Below are 12,121 nucleotides of genomic sequence, written 5' to 3' on the forward strand. Positions count from 1 at the left end.
AGAAGTGGCTCCGGAAGGTTAATCATTCCGCCTGGTTTTGGTCTTTATTTCAGGTTAGGATGAACTGTGTCTGAAGAAGCCTATCTCTTCCCGTTGACTCTAGGGAGAGCTAAGGTAACTTGCTTGTCTGTCTTTCAGGTAGCTAAATTTGGCTGAGGAAAGTCATCTTTAGTCATCCAAGTCCTTGACTTTCTCCCAGGCAGAGAACCTTAGATAGATCACAAAGGTGTTTTTGAAGGATGTTTGCCCTCTCTGTGCTCACAAGCACTTGACCACCTGTAGTACGTTAACTCAGAATGGAATCTCATTCAAAGGACTTTCACAAACAAGGAGAAAGATTTTATTGTAACTAACAGTGATGGATGATTGGTATGGTCACACAGAGCGACATAAATCTTTGTGCCATGCCCAATGCTAAAATGCAGACAAACTCAATAGCTCAGGAAACTCATGTCCTTAAGCATAGGAAAGTCATACAGGGAAGGGTTTTCAGACCTTATGTCCATTTGGAAGGCAGAAAAACACCCAGTGAAGTAATTTTGCCCACCCATCACTGAATAACGTACTCTGAAATGAAGTGCTGTGCTGCAGTTCCACCCTCTGCAAGCAAGTGGCCTTCCAGCAGTTTTAGTGAGAATGTAATCAGAGAGAAGAAACCCCTCAAACATTAATGAGAGAATCACATACATCAAAATTAACTGCCCCAAATGATAGAAGCATCTGTGTGTAATTATCAGTCATCTACCTGCTGATTTTCATTAGAAATTTGATATAAAATATTTAATATATCTTTCAATTGTTATGTATTTCCTGGGGTCTATGTTGTGCAGCTGTGTATTAGGATTAAAGAGCAGGAAGGACTTTTTTTAAAGGTGAAAACTGAAAATCTGGGACAGAAGTGAACTGATCAGCAGTGAAAGAAGACAGGCCCATCTCACAAACTGTGTACCAGTGTATAATCTTTTGCTGTTATAGCAGTTTCTCCTCTAAAATACTGTAATTTGAATATTTCTGTTACAGGAAAACTGAGATGTGCCAGCTAAGAAGGAGTAGTTCATCATATTATGCACTCTGCAAATGTAATGCACTGGTGAGCATGCTTTAGTGGTTTCTTCTATAGGTAGTCCACAGATATAATTAAATGATATATGCAGTATAAGTATTTCAAGTGTTTTTAGTGGAAATAGTAGGTTTTTGCTTTAGTGGGTTCCTTGTGTCCTCAATTTGCTTTGCATAAGCCATGAAGGTGGTTATCATATGTGTGGGCTTATGTAGAAATCAAAATAATGGCATCAAATACACAGGAATGGCTTCCTTTGGCAGGGGAAGATTGCAATTCATTGATGTACAAGATGCCACCACACTCTGGGCCTGAAATATGGCGGACATGGTTATCCACAGCTCTGGGAAGTCTGAGGTGAAAAGAAACGGAAGCAAATGTCCACAAGCTCCAGTTATTTTCCCAGCTGCCCAGGAGGAAGCCTCGAGTCCATGGCCATAGAAACGTGTTGGAAAGGAACTCAAAGAGGCTGGAAGATGCTTGTGGACATGCTTGAAGGCAGAAAGATAGGTGCGAGTGTGTTGTGAGCTTACTGTGGTGTTTTGTAGAAAGTAATGCTTTTAGTCAAATAAGTTAACACTTTCTGTGATTAATAGAGGAATCAAATTCAGGCATGGAAATTTTTCAGCTTGGCTATTGCATCTGTAGGAACAATGCTTTGGTACCCCTGTGAACAACGCTGGGCTTGGGAAGACAGGCTCTGTTGCTTCTCTGATGCATTTTAACTCTTCCTTCTAAATGAGGAGAATCCTCTAAGAATGCATTTTCATCATGTGTTCTCTGAGTTGTCCTAGAGAGTTTTGAATTTGTGGCCAGCTTTAATCAGGTAGAAAATAGAAATTAAGTCTCTAAAATGGAAGTTCAGACATTTTTGTCCAGTTTGGAATGTGGCAAAAGAAGAGAGATATGTAAGCGGCGTCTGTTCCAGGGAGGACCCAGCAGAACGTGACCATCACCGTCCCCTCACAGCAGCCAGCTGGTGGGTCAGTCACAGCCAGGGCTGGGCAGAGGGAACACTGAACAACATGGAGAGAGCGGGGCTGTGGTGGTGAGGGGATAGGGGCAGGAATTTGGTGACAAAGAACTTGAATCCATGGGAAATCAGGCTTCATTAGTTCTGCTGCTCACAACACAACTTCTTTCTGGTAACCCTGGGAAAACCACAACTCTGTTTTACACTTATAAATCAAGGGCAATGTTATTTAAAGCACTTTGGCTATATCAAAACTAACGTTTTTCAAGCTTCCAAGAACTATCCACAATAGAGACACATTCTTAATTCATGTTTGCTTGTAATAGTCAGTGTGACACTTTGAGTAGAACCAGGCTGGTATTGAGCTTTCAGCCTCAAACCAGCAAAGCACTTGGATGTATATTTAGATTTAAGTTGCATGAGTTTCCCAGCTGAGAAAATGTGTAAGTGCTTTGCTGGATCAGGGCTGGTGCTTTGCACCTCAAGTTTCTAGCTTTTTGAGCAGAGGTTATTTCAGAAGAATAAATCATTTAACCTGGTTTCCTAAAGAAGTATGGTGTTTGCAGCTGTGTTATATGCTCAGATATATATGAGTTAGTCCTGTACCCTGATCACCCAAGGACCTATTTAAACCAGATTTAATTGAAGAGAGTAAGTTTCTGCAGGTTTCACAAAACTAGAAGAGAGGTGTTATTAATACCAGTGAGGAAAAGGCTGTTTTGAGAACTCAGTCCTATCCAGAAATCAGCCACCCAACACAGGTGTTAAATGATGAGATAGAGCTCCATAGCAAGTAAGAATTCATATAGCTCAGGCAGACCTGTGGTTTTTACTGTGATAAAGCTTTAAAAGCAAACACTATAATCAGAACAGTTGTTCAGAATTTTTAACCCAAAGCGGGGATCTTTTTCTTGCTAAGGGACACTTGTGGCAGGCTGCACATTAATACAGACCCTGTGTCATCCAGTAGCAACGCAGCGATGTTCATGGCTGGTCACAGGCTCCCTCCCTGCTTTACCTTCCTAAACTCACAGAAGGGGAACATTGAAAAGGAAGGTGGCCCAGATGTACTAATCTGCAGCCTGGCTTGAAGAACAAATAGCTTGTCAAACCACAGCATTATGAGAGATAATGTTTCTGTTATTCCTACAAAGAGTTGGCAATTACATTGCAGCTTTATTTTGTTTTGCTTTTCTTTAAAATCAACTGAATATCAATCTACAATCAATAAAGAAAGGTGCCTATAGGCAGTTCTACCTTCAAATCTGCTTCATGGATCAGCTGCTGGTAATTTATACACAGTCAATAAGACACATTTCAAAAGCGAGCTTTTTCTCCCAAAAGGCAAAACTGCTCTAATTTACAGCTGGATATGAACTGGGCAAACAACACACACCTGGAGAAAATGTAATTTCTAATTTACAAGAAACTTCTGTGAAAGATTAGATCTGATCTCTATGCAAGTAGTCTATGGATATTTATATTGTGATAACTGGAGAGCATAAATTGCTTTTGTTTTTCCTTTTGGGTATCTCTTTCATTTGTTTGTTTAGCAAAACCTGCAGGGGAAACTAGAACAACTATAATTACAGTCACAGTTACAAGTTGTGGGTCTGTAGATAATAAGCTACAAGGCATTTTTATTGTGCTTTTTTATTATTATTTAGTTAAAGAATGCTTTTTTCCCAAGACAATCCATCTGTATTTTGTAGGAAGGAGAATCAAAGCAGTAGCTGTCAAATATCAGAGAGATAGCAGATTCACAAATTAATCCCATTGCTTGGTATTTCCACAAAGGTTGAAATCTATAATTGGTGCTAGAAACCATAATTAACTTATTAGAAGCACCCAGGCAGCTAGGTGTGCAAAATGGCAGCAGGTGTGTAATATCATTAGAAATACTCTGTATAAAAAGCACCTCTGAGTTTTGAGTTTTATCCCCTTAGTTTCATGCTACCAGCTGCCAATTTGATTGGTTAAGTAGTTTTGGGCCATGCAATACTCTTTCTTTTGGATTGATGTGTTTATTACTTTTTATGACAGGGGATCCCAAGGCAGATGTTCAATAAAGAAACAAGCTGCTACAGAGCAGAGTAAAGAGATAGGTGGTGTAGATGCAGGAAATTGGGAAAGTTATCATATGCGCTAAGTTGTTATTGAAGATTTTGCTCCCAGCATTTGTAGCAGTTGTGTTATATAGTCTTCCACAGACAGTAATCTAACAGGGAATTATTGAAAGCCAAGTGCCAAGATTTCAAATTGCACTATATGATCTGGAGCTGCTACTCAAACAGGGAGCTGGAGCCTTGAAATTATAGAGATGTGGCCGTGCCATTTTTAGGAGAACTGCTTTGCCGATGCGGAGCCCTTTCTCACCGAGATGCACAGCTGAAGATCTGCTTTTCCTTTGCACCTTATGCAATCATTTACATTAGTACAAAGTGAGTGAAAATCATTAGTGGGAAGGAGTAGAGCTCAGAATTTGGATAAAGGGTGGACAAATTATAGTTGTATAGATCTGATTTATGTATCAGTCAAAGCCAAATTCTGCTCTGTCTTCACTGGTAAAAATGCAGGATCATCACATTTAAGTGAATGGGATCAGGCAGATGGATACATGGGGAAAACCAAGAAAAGAGATAGGTTTTTTAATTCCTGTTACTGTTCATGGCTTGGTATGTGTTTTGCTTAGTTTGAAAGGGAAGAGACAATACAAGTTTCATTGCTTTCAGAAACTTTTGAACATTCCTGTAGTGAAGAGCAAATATTTTCTAGAAAGGCGTAAAGCAGCATTGCTTTTTAAGTGTTTTAAAAGGAAGTAATAGAATGTGATTGACATAAAAATTTCCTTTTTAATTGATTTAGTTTGTTTTGCTGGTTTTGTGACTTTAATGTCTTACAGTCAGATATGAGGAGAGCTAATAATTCATGAGATGTTATTTTCTAATTAGATTTTTATGAATGCCGTTAAAGCTTCTGCCCAGAAGCAGAAGCCAGCCAATGAATTTGAGTTATATTGAGAGCAAACTGTTCTATTCTGTCCATGTTCTTTGATCCACTGCTTTCCTTTTGTTTCTTGCTGGCAAGTATTAGTGTCATCACTGAAATAGTATTCTTCCCCATGTTTTGCAAGGATGAGTATCTCGTTCCACCTTTCACCACCTCTGAAAATCTGTCTTACCCGTGTACGCTCTTCTAGCCTTTCTGAGGCTCAGCTGTCCAAACTCCACTGCCCTGCCTTCTCCTGCAAACAAGAAGGTGTGACTGTGCCACCCCAAATCTCCCCTGTGTGTTGACAGTCACCTGAGACCTCCCGGCTTTGGTGACAGGACCGTGGCAGACTTGTTCCAGCCTGCCCACGGGCACAGCCTTCCCCACCCTCTGCCTGCTGATTTCTGAGTTGCAACTGGGGCTACAGGGGAGAAAAAGGAATGTGTAGTCAGCTCTTGCTGTCTGCAGGGGGAAATGCTGTTCAAATTCAAAGTCCTGAGGACTGCAGGACTTCTTGTGGCCTGAAATGGCAGATTTCATGGGCTGGGACAAGTATTCCAAGTCACTTCGCTGCCCTTTCATTCTCCTCTAAGTGGACAGCCTTGAGGGGGAAAGAGAAAGCTCAAGAATTACCAGATTTAGACTGATTATGAGACTATTTCTCAGTCCAGGCTAACCAACAAATTATATATGTGACTTAGAATTTCTGCTGATTGCAGTTCAATTAGCGGTAGACACTGAGACAGGTCAGCAAAGGCTAAACCTGTGTGGAAACAATAAAGGGAGATGCCAAGGGTGCATTAAACATGTAAGGCAGAACAGAAAGAGTTGTGACAACAAAGTCGTGTTAGAGCAAGGGGTGAGCATAAAATTCGAGAGGACTTTCAGTGACGGGATGTGTTTTGTCGATGCATCTCAAAGCACAAAGACAGTTGGAAGAGACAATACCGACTTCAGGAGCTAAGGAACAGGGGAGAGGAGAATCATGCTAAAAAGCAATATAAGCAGTTGTGGGAAGTGACGTTTTTAAAACAAACCACTGTGGTTGCTGCATTGTACAAACCTAATAAGACATAGTGAAAAATATTGGATTTATTTTTACAAGTTAAAAGTGACCTTGTTGGCCTTATGAATGGATTCACTTCTCACAGTACCTCTTAAGGGCATTAGGGTTATGACTAACTCATAAAAATAAATCCAATATTTTCCCCTTGGCCATGTCATATCCAGTGTTGGAATTCAGCTGTGAGAACTGGTGGGGCTCCGACTTTCATTTAGTTTGACCTCCCATTATGAGAAGTACCTAGCTCTCAATCCTGGTGGGCTGCAGCATAATTCCAGCAGCAGTGATATCACATACCGAGTGGAAATAGAGAAAAAAAAACAAGCAGGCCTAGAAAATAGAGGGTCGTGCAACACTGCGTGTAGCTGAAAACAACATATGAAAGGAATAAGTGTTTCAAATACTGATAGGGTTTTTTCCTTCCCTGTTTTTAATTTGACCTGCACAACAGATCAAGGCAGAACTGCCAGTTTAGTCATACACTGTATATGGAAAATAAAAATCTAAGCTAATGACTGATCTCGTACAATTGCTCATTTCTTTCGGAGTCAGAAGAACTTAAAAAAATCCAGTCAAGAAATAAGCAGAGAACAAGTGGTTTAAAAATGTAGTTGAGGGCTTTAAAGGTCATAGACACACCCATCTAGTATTTGTGATAGCACAAGACCTCTTATAAGCAATAACCTAGTCCAAAGCAGTTGGAAAAAATAGTAAAAACTGTTTTCAGCACCCAAGGATGTCTACAGCTGTGAGGCCAAAGCTTTGTTCCTGCACTTTATTGGGTTCTGTTGATCACTGAGGGCCTGTGTTGGTTCCATACGTACAGGAGACCTCAGTGTAAGGTGGAGATACTGTGGTCACTGTCACATGTGGATGAGGAAAGGTTCATTACAAGTGTATACCAGATGTGCTCTTCTTATAACCCGTGTATTCTGCATCTCTGTTCTGCCAGTTTCTAACAGACTCAGGTTAGTTCATCCTCCTCTTGGCTGAATAACTTTTAAAGGTCTAGTACCTGCATCTGGACATGGTCCTGGGCCACCAGCTTGAGGCGGCCCTGCTTGAGAAGGAGAGCTGGACCAGATGACCTCTGGAGACCCCTTCCAACCTCAACCATTCAGTGACACCATTGTTTGAAATCTGAGATGTAACAGCACAGACTTCTGTACAGGCTAATTTACCCTGTCAAGAAATGTAAGGTGGGCAGAAAACCAGTCAATGACTTAGGAGTGGGGTCAAACAAGAAGGTTTGCCAGTTAGAATTAGTTAGGCCAAGCTAAAACAGAGGCAGCATCAGAATAAATATTTCCTGCATTGTGACTGCTCTTGCAGAGGTAGACCATTAACTACTGTGGTTTGGGTCAAACACAAACTCTGGTGCAAAGAGGGTGTAAATCCCATTATCTGTGTTTATCTGAAGCCAAGTTGGATTTCAGCCTTGGTTACTGTAAGGTTAATTTTGCCATTGTTCACTGTTGCCTTTTCTCCTCACAAATTTTCTCCCAACAACTTGAGCAGCATGCTGAATTAGAACTGTAGAAAATCATGAATGACATGCATATGCTGTAGGCATTTTTGAGTTTGCAGGGCTAACAGTAAGTATTCAGACTGAAAATATTGAATTTAGGTTTATATGCCGTGGAAATGTTGAGTACCTTCTTTGCTTTGTTTTTTCTGCCTCTGCTTTTCCCATGATTCTTTTATTACACTGAACAAGTTCCGTATCTGTAACATCCAGAAGTTGACAAGTTCTCATATCGCATTTCCTTATTTTCTCTGAAAAGTTTCAATGAGTATTATTTTACCTGCATTATTTTGCTGTCCAAAGTATTCCCATAGTCAGATCAATCATGGGAAAATGTCCGTTCCCCAGGAACATGCAGGATCCCAAGGTACGGGGTTCCCTAAGCCCACGAGATGTCAGCCCTGCTCCGTGCTGCTCTGCCGTGCTCTGCACCGCACATGGACCACTGGCTTTCCTATGGAACAGCCCATGCACCTTAATTCTGACTTCCCACCCCAGGCCAGGCAGATGTCATGCTCTGAGCATCGTGGTGACTTCTGCAATAGCTACCGCACACTAAAAAGGTGTGTTGGCAAGTAAGCCATAACCACAGATTTAGCTTTCTTTTATGAGACAGCTTTGTCAGGATTTAAAGGTGTTTTTCCTAAACATGACAAATAAGCCTGCTGAACCAGCTAAGAACTGTTATTTATATAAACTGGCTCTGATGTTACCTTGTGTAAAATATGTTTAATTTTATCCAATGCATATTTGAGTTATAGTTTCCATAAATATTTGTGAATACATTATGATAAAATCTAAAACCTTGGCAACAGTTAAGAGAAGAGTTTGCAGATAAAAATCAACATTGCCTGCAGTATCCCAAGAGAACATACTCCTAGTGAAGTTTAAATTAGCTTTGCCCTAAAATCTAAGACATTCCTGCAACACACTTTAAAGCATCTTAAAGTGTGAAGGAGTTAAGCTAATTACTGTAGCATTTGAAGACAAGACATTTGTAAAATTAATGGGCTAAAGTCTGCAGTCTTTCATTCAGCATAAATTCTTGCTGCAATTGTGTATTTATTGTGGAAAAGCTGCATAACTTGGTCCCTTGCCTTTAAACAGTGGTATCGATCAAGAAAATACTCGGATTACTGGGGGTTTTTGTGACTTCTGGTTATACAGTGAGAATGGGGGGAAGTTGGACCACTTAGCTTCAAGCATCACTTGATACTATCTGTCTGCGATAGCAGGACCTCACCGCATTCCCTTGCAGAGACTCAGCCTTGCATCTCTCCTGCTGAGTAGATTTGGTCTCCTGATGTCTCCAGGTCCACAAGGCCAAGCCTACAGAAGCAAGCCATGCAGCCCCATCGGAGCACCTGTAAAGCAAAACATGTGGTGCTGAAGACCCAAAGTCCACAGTATGGGTGTTTCAGGGAATGTGGTATCCAGATACCGCATGAAAGCAAGACTGGCCGAGCCCTTTGGAGGGGACATTGCTGCAAAATTGCTGTTACCCTGCACACGGGAGAGATGAGCAGGGCTCGGTGGAGGGAGGACAGGATGACATTTGCCTGGGAGACACAAAGCCCCATGTTTGGTTTAAGCATGAGCTCTGTTCAGCAGCTTTGTTCTTTTTCCATGTCCAAGTTCTCACACAGGGCCATGGCTACAGAATACAGAAAAATAGGGAGGAATTAAGTTAACAGTTTCCTTTGTGAGGTGTTAGGAGGATGCAACGCTCTGTTAAAGTATTTATAGGGCAAAGGGCTGGTCCACTGCATTTCCTTGGCACAATTCACTGTCAGAAGCACTGATCTATAAGCTCAGGCTTAGGAAGGTGCCTTGTTTGCTATTTAGGTTATTCCTAGTCTGTTTCTGTTCTAAACCAGTCTAAGTCAGTAGTACAAATACAGAGAAGCCCAAACCAACTTGTGTTGCCCCCTTAACGACAAGTAGCCTTGTTCCTTCCAGGTTGCAGAGGCATTTCTTCCACATCTGGTTTTTAACTGAAGATTTTTACAAAGTATTCACAAATGTGAAAAAAATTAGCGTATTATGTGAGCATTTGCCCAGCTACATCTTACCAGGCTTTATTTTGGCTTGTGGAAGCTGTTGGTTGGAAAAGGGTCCGTATAGCTATTACAGACTTTGTGGTTCTTGTTTGCCTGAGAGACTCCAGACTTCGCTCACCTTAAAAAAAGCATTGCTTTGGTTTCCTGACTGACGTAGGACTCAATTAATGGAAATTAACAGTTGGTTTGAGATTGAGATTGAATAGCTGGGTGGGGGAGAGGATTGCTGCTTGAGAATCTACAGCAAGGACTCTCTGTTGTAAAATGCTAAGGTATGTTTCACATTTTTATCTAAATATAATTGCATTATTGAGTGTTGGCCAGATGAAAAGAAACAGTGAACCAGATGCAGTCTACACACACACATATGTATTTCTCTGCCTTTGATCTTTATAGAAAAATATTGTCCTTTCAGTAGATTAATTTTCAGATGAGTTTGCTTGTTTTTTTCCAATTCAAAGACATGGTCAATAACTGAAGTTAGACTGGCAGAGATGGTACAGAAAACTGTTTGGACTCACAGGAGAAGTGCGATAATTGCACTTTTTGCAGCTGTCAACCTACGCAATTCAGTTTCACTGAATCAACGGTTGTTATAATTTAGTTTCTTCCCAGTTGCTATTCAAGGAAGTTTTTTAAAACTAAATTTTCTAAGTGTTCCTTAACCTTTTGTTATAGTTCACTGCAATTCCCCAAGTAACAAGCCTTTATAATTGCAAAACCTACATTAGAAGCGTTTATGCAGTAGCTGTACAGCTCATCAGCTTCTTGCAGGGCATCTTCTGTGCCTGTGTGCTTAGAAGTTTATTGATTTGAACTGCGTTCTGAATCTGTCCCCTGCCTTCAAAGTCTTTTAGCACTTCTTGATGCATCATTGACCTGTGAGTCTTTTACCTTTTGTATTGCAGCTGCTCGGTGTCTCAAGCACCTTTTTGCTGTGTGGTAGGAACCTTCGAACTTCTTCCTTTAGATGCTTGTCTGTGAGCTGGTCCTGGTGAAGCCTCATGAGCCCTGAGCCTTGGCCGGCAGGACTTTCCTGCTCATCCCCAGCAGCTGGAGGACTCCCAGTCTCCTTGGCACACTCCAGAATGTCCTTTCTGAATTGTTTGTTCCCCAGGGCAGTCTGAAGGAATATGCCTCAGCTGACTGCATTCAAGCAAATCTCACCTTTGCATTTCACTTTAGTCAATTTAAATCTCACACTTGATGCTGTAGCCAAAGCCATTAGCCCATGTTGTTCTTTGCTGTAATGCAGATCTGCTCCTATCTTGTTACACTGTGCTTAGCTCTACCACAGGGTCTGATACAGGCATGCAGAGCTAGACTGAATTATTAAGGGTTTCACTTAAACCAGCAAGACTTGGAAAGTTTTGAAACTGTCTTAATGTGACCTATAAGGTTTAAGTACTCAAGAGGACTCTGAACAGTTTATGTTTCTAATACAGTCTGTGCAGCACTTCAGATCTGTATAATTACATGGATTTCCAGATAGGTATATGTATTCTGACTTTGGACAGCCCTGGCTCTGTTGCAGCTTGGCTGCAACAAAAAACTACTGACTTTTTCCTCTTATGTACATAAACAACAAAATCCTTAAATCTTCCTTGTCAGATGAAAGCCTGGGCATTCCATAATAATATTTTTCATGTGCCTTACGGTAGGAATTATTTTGAGTGTTCAACTTTGCCTTAGTAGGTCAGAGATGATATTCTTTTTATACAGAGCTTTAATATAAGCAATATTCTCTCTCACCCCTGACTCATAATACAGCAGTTTTCCTTCAAAGCGTAAATTAAAGTGAAGCCACAAAAGGGTCATTAATGGACTTAGTAGAGTCAATACTGAGGGTATCATGTACTGCCTGTTTAATATTAAAAGCCAAGTCAGTGGAAGTATGGCCTTAATATATGTGGGCTTTGTGAATACCAGCGACACAGAGCAGAAAGTTTAAACTTAGGAGTGTGCAGGGAGATGAAACAGCTGGCTTTGAAGCATAATGTTGGGGTTCGTTCCTGAAAACCCAGGAAAATATACACCTGCAGCTAAAGGTCAGAAATTATTAGTGAGGATTAGGTTGATGTCATCCATTGTATTTCATATGTGGAGTTTTAAAGAGTTCTAATAGAAGGAAAAAATTTGTAATTCCAGCGAGACCATTTAACCAGTAATATCCAAATCATTGGCTCAAAGTAATGGATGGAAAGGCCAGAATGCCATAGCAAAATCCTCTACAGAATATACTTTGTGAGGGAACTAATAAGACACACAGTGTTACTATTCCACTTACAGTATGCAAGACTTTTAGAGGACCAATTAAAAGAGACTTAAAATGCAATTAAAATAGAGATCACTTGGCAACAAGGCATTAGCTATCTCTCCAATCAGCACTGCATTAGCAAAGCCTTTAGCGAGAGATTTGCTGGGGGATAAAGTCTTTGTGGAGCATAGT

The 12,121-nt window shown here is 40.7% G+C and overlaps 1 protein-coding gene across 1 annotated transcript in view; it reads left to right on the forward strand.

Moving 5' to 3' along the window:
* The window catches only part of FTO (FTO alpha-ketoglutarate dependent dioxygenase), a 431,926-nt gene that overhangs the window by 244,162 nt on the left and 175,643 nt on the right, over positions 1-12,121 (forward strand). Inside the window, exons 11-12 of the mRNA XM_065028667.1 lie at positions 54-114; positions 1,021-1,090. The gene's annotated coding sequence lies outside the window, so the exon portion shown is untranslated. The remainder of the gene's footprint in view (positions 1-53; positions 115-1,020; positions 1,091-12,121) is intronic.

Source organism: Columba livia, chromosome 13 (genome assembly GCF_036013475.1).
Source record: "Columba livia isolate bColLiv1 breed racing homer chromosome 13, bColLiv1.pat.W.v2, whole genome shotgun sequence".
Taxonomy (NCBI): Eukaryota; Metazoa; Chordata; class Aves; order Columbiformes; family Columbidae; genus Columba; species Columba livia.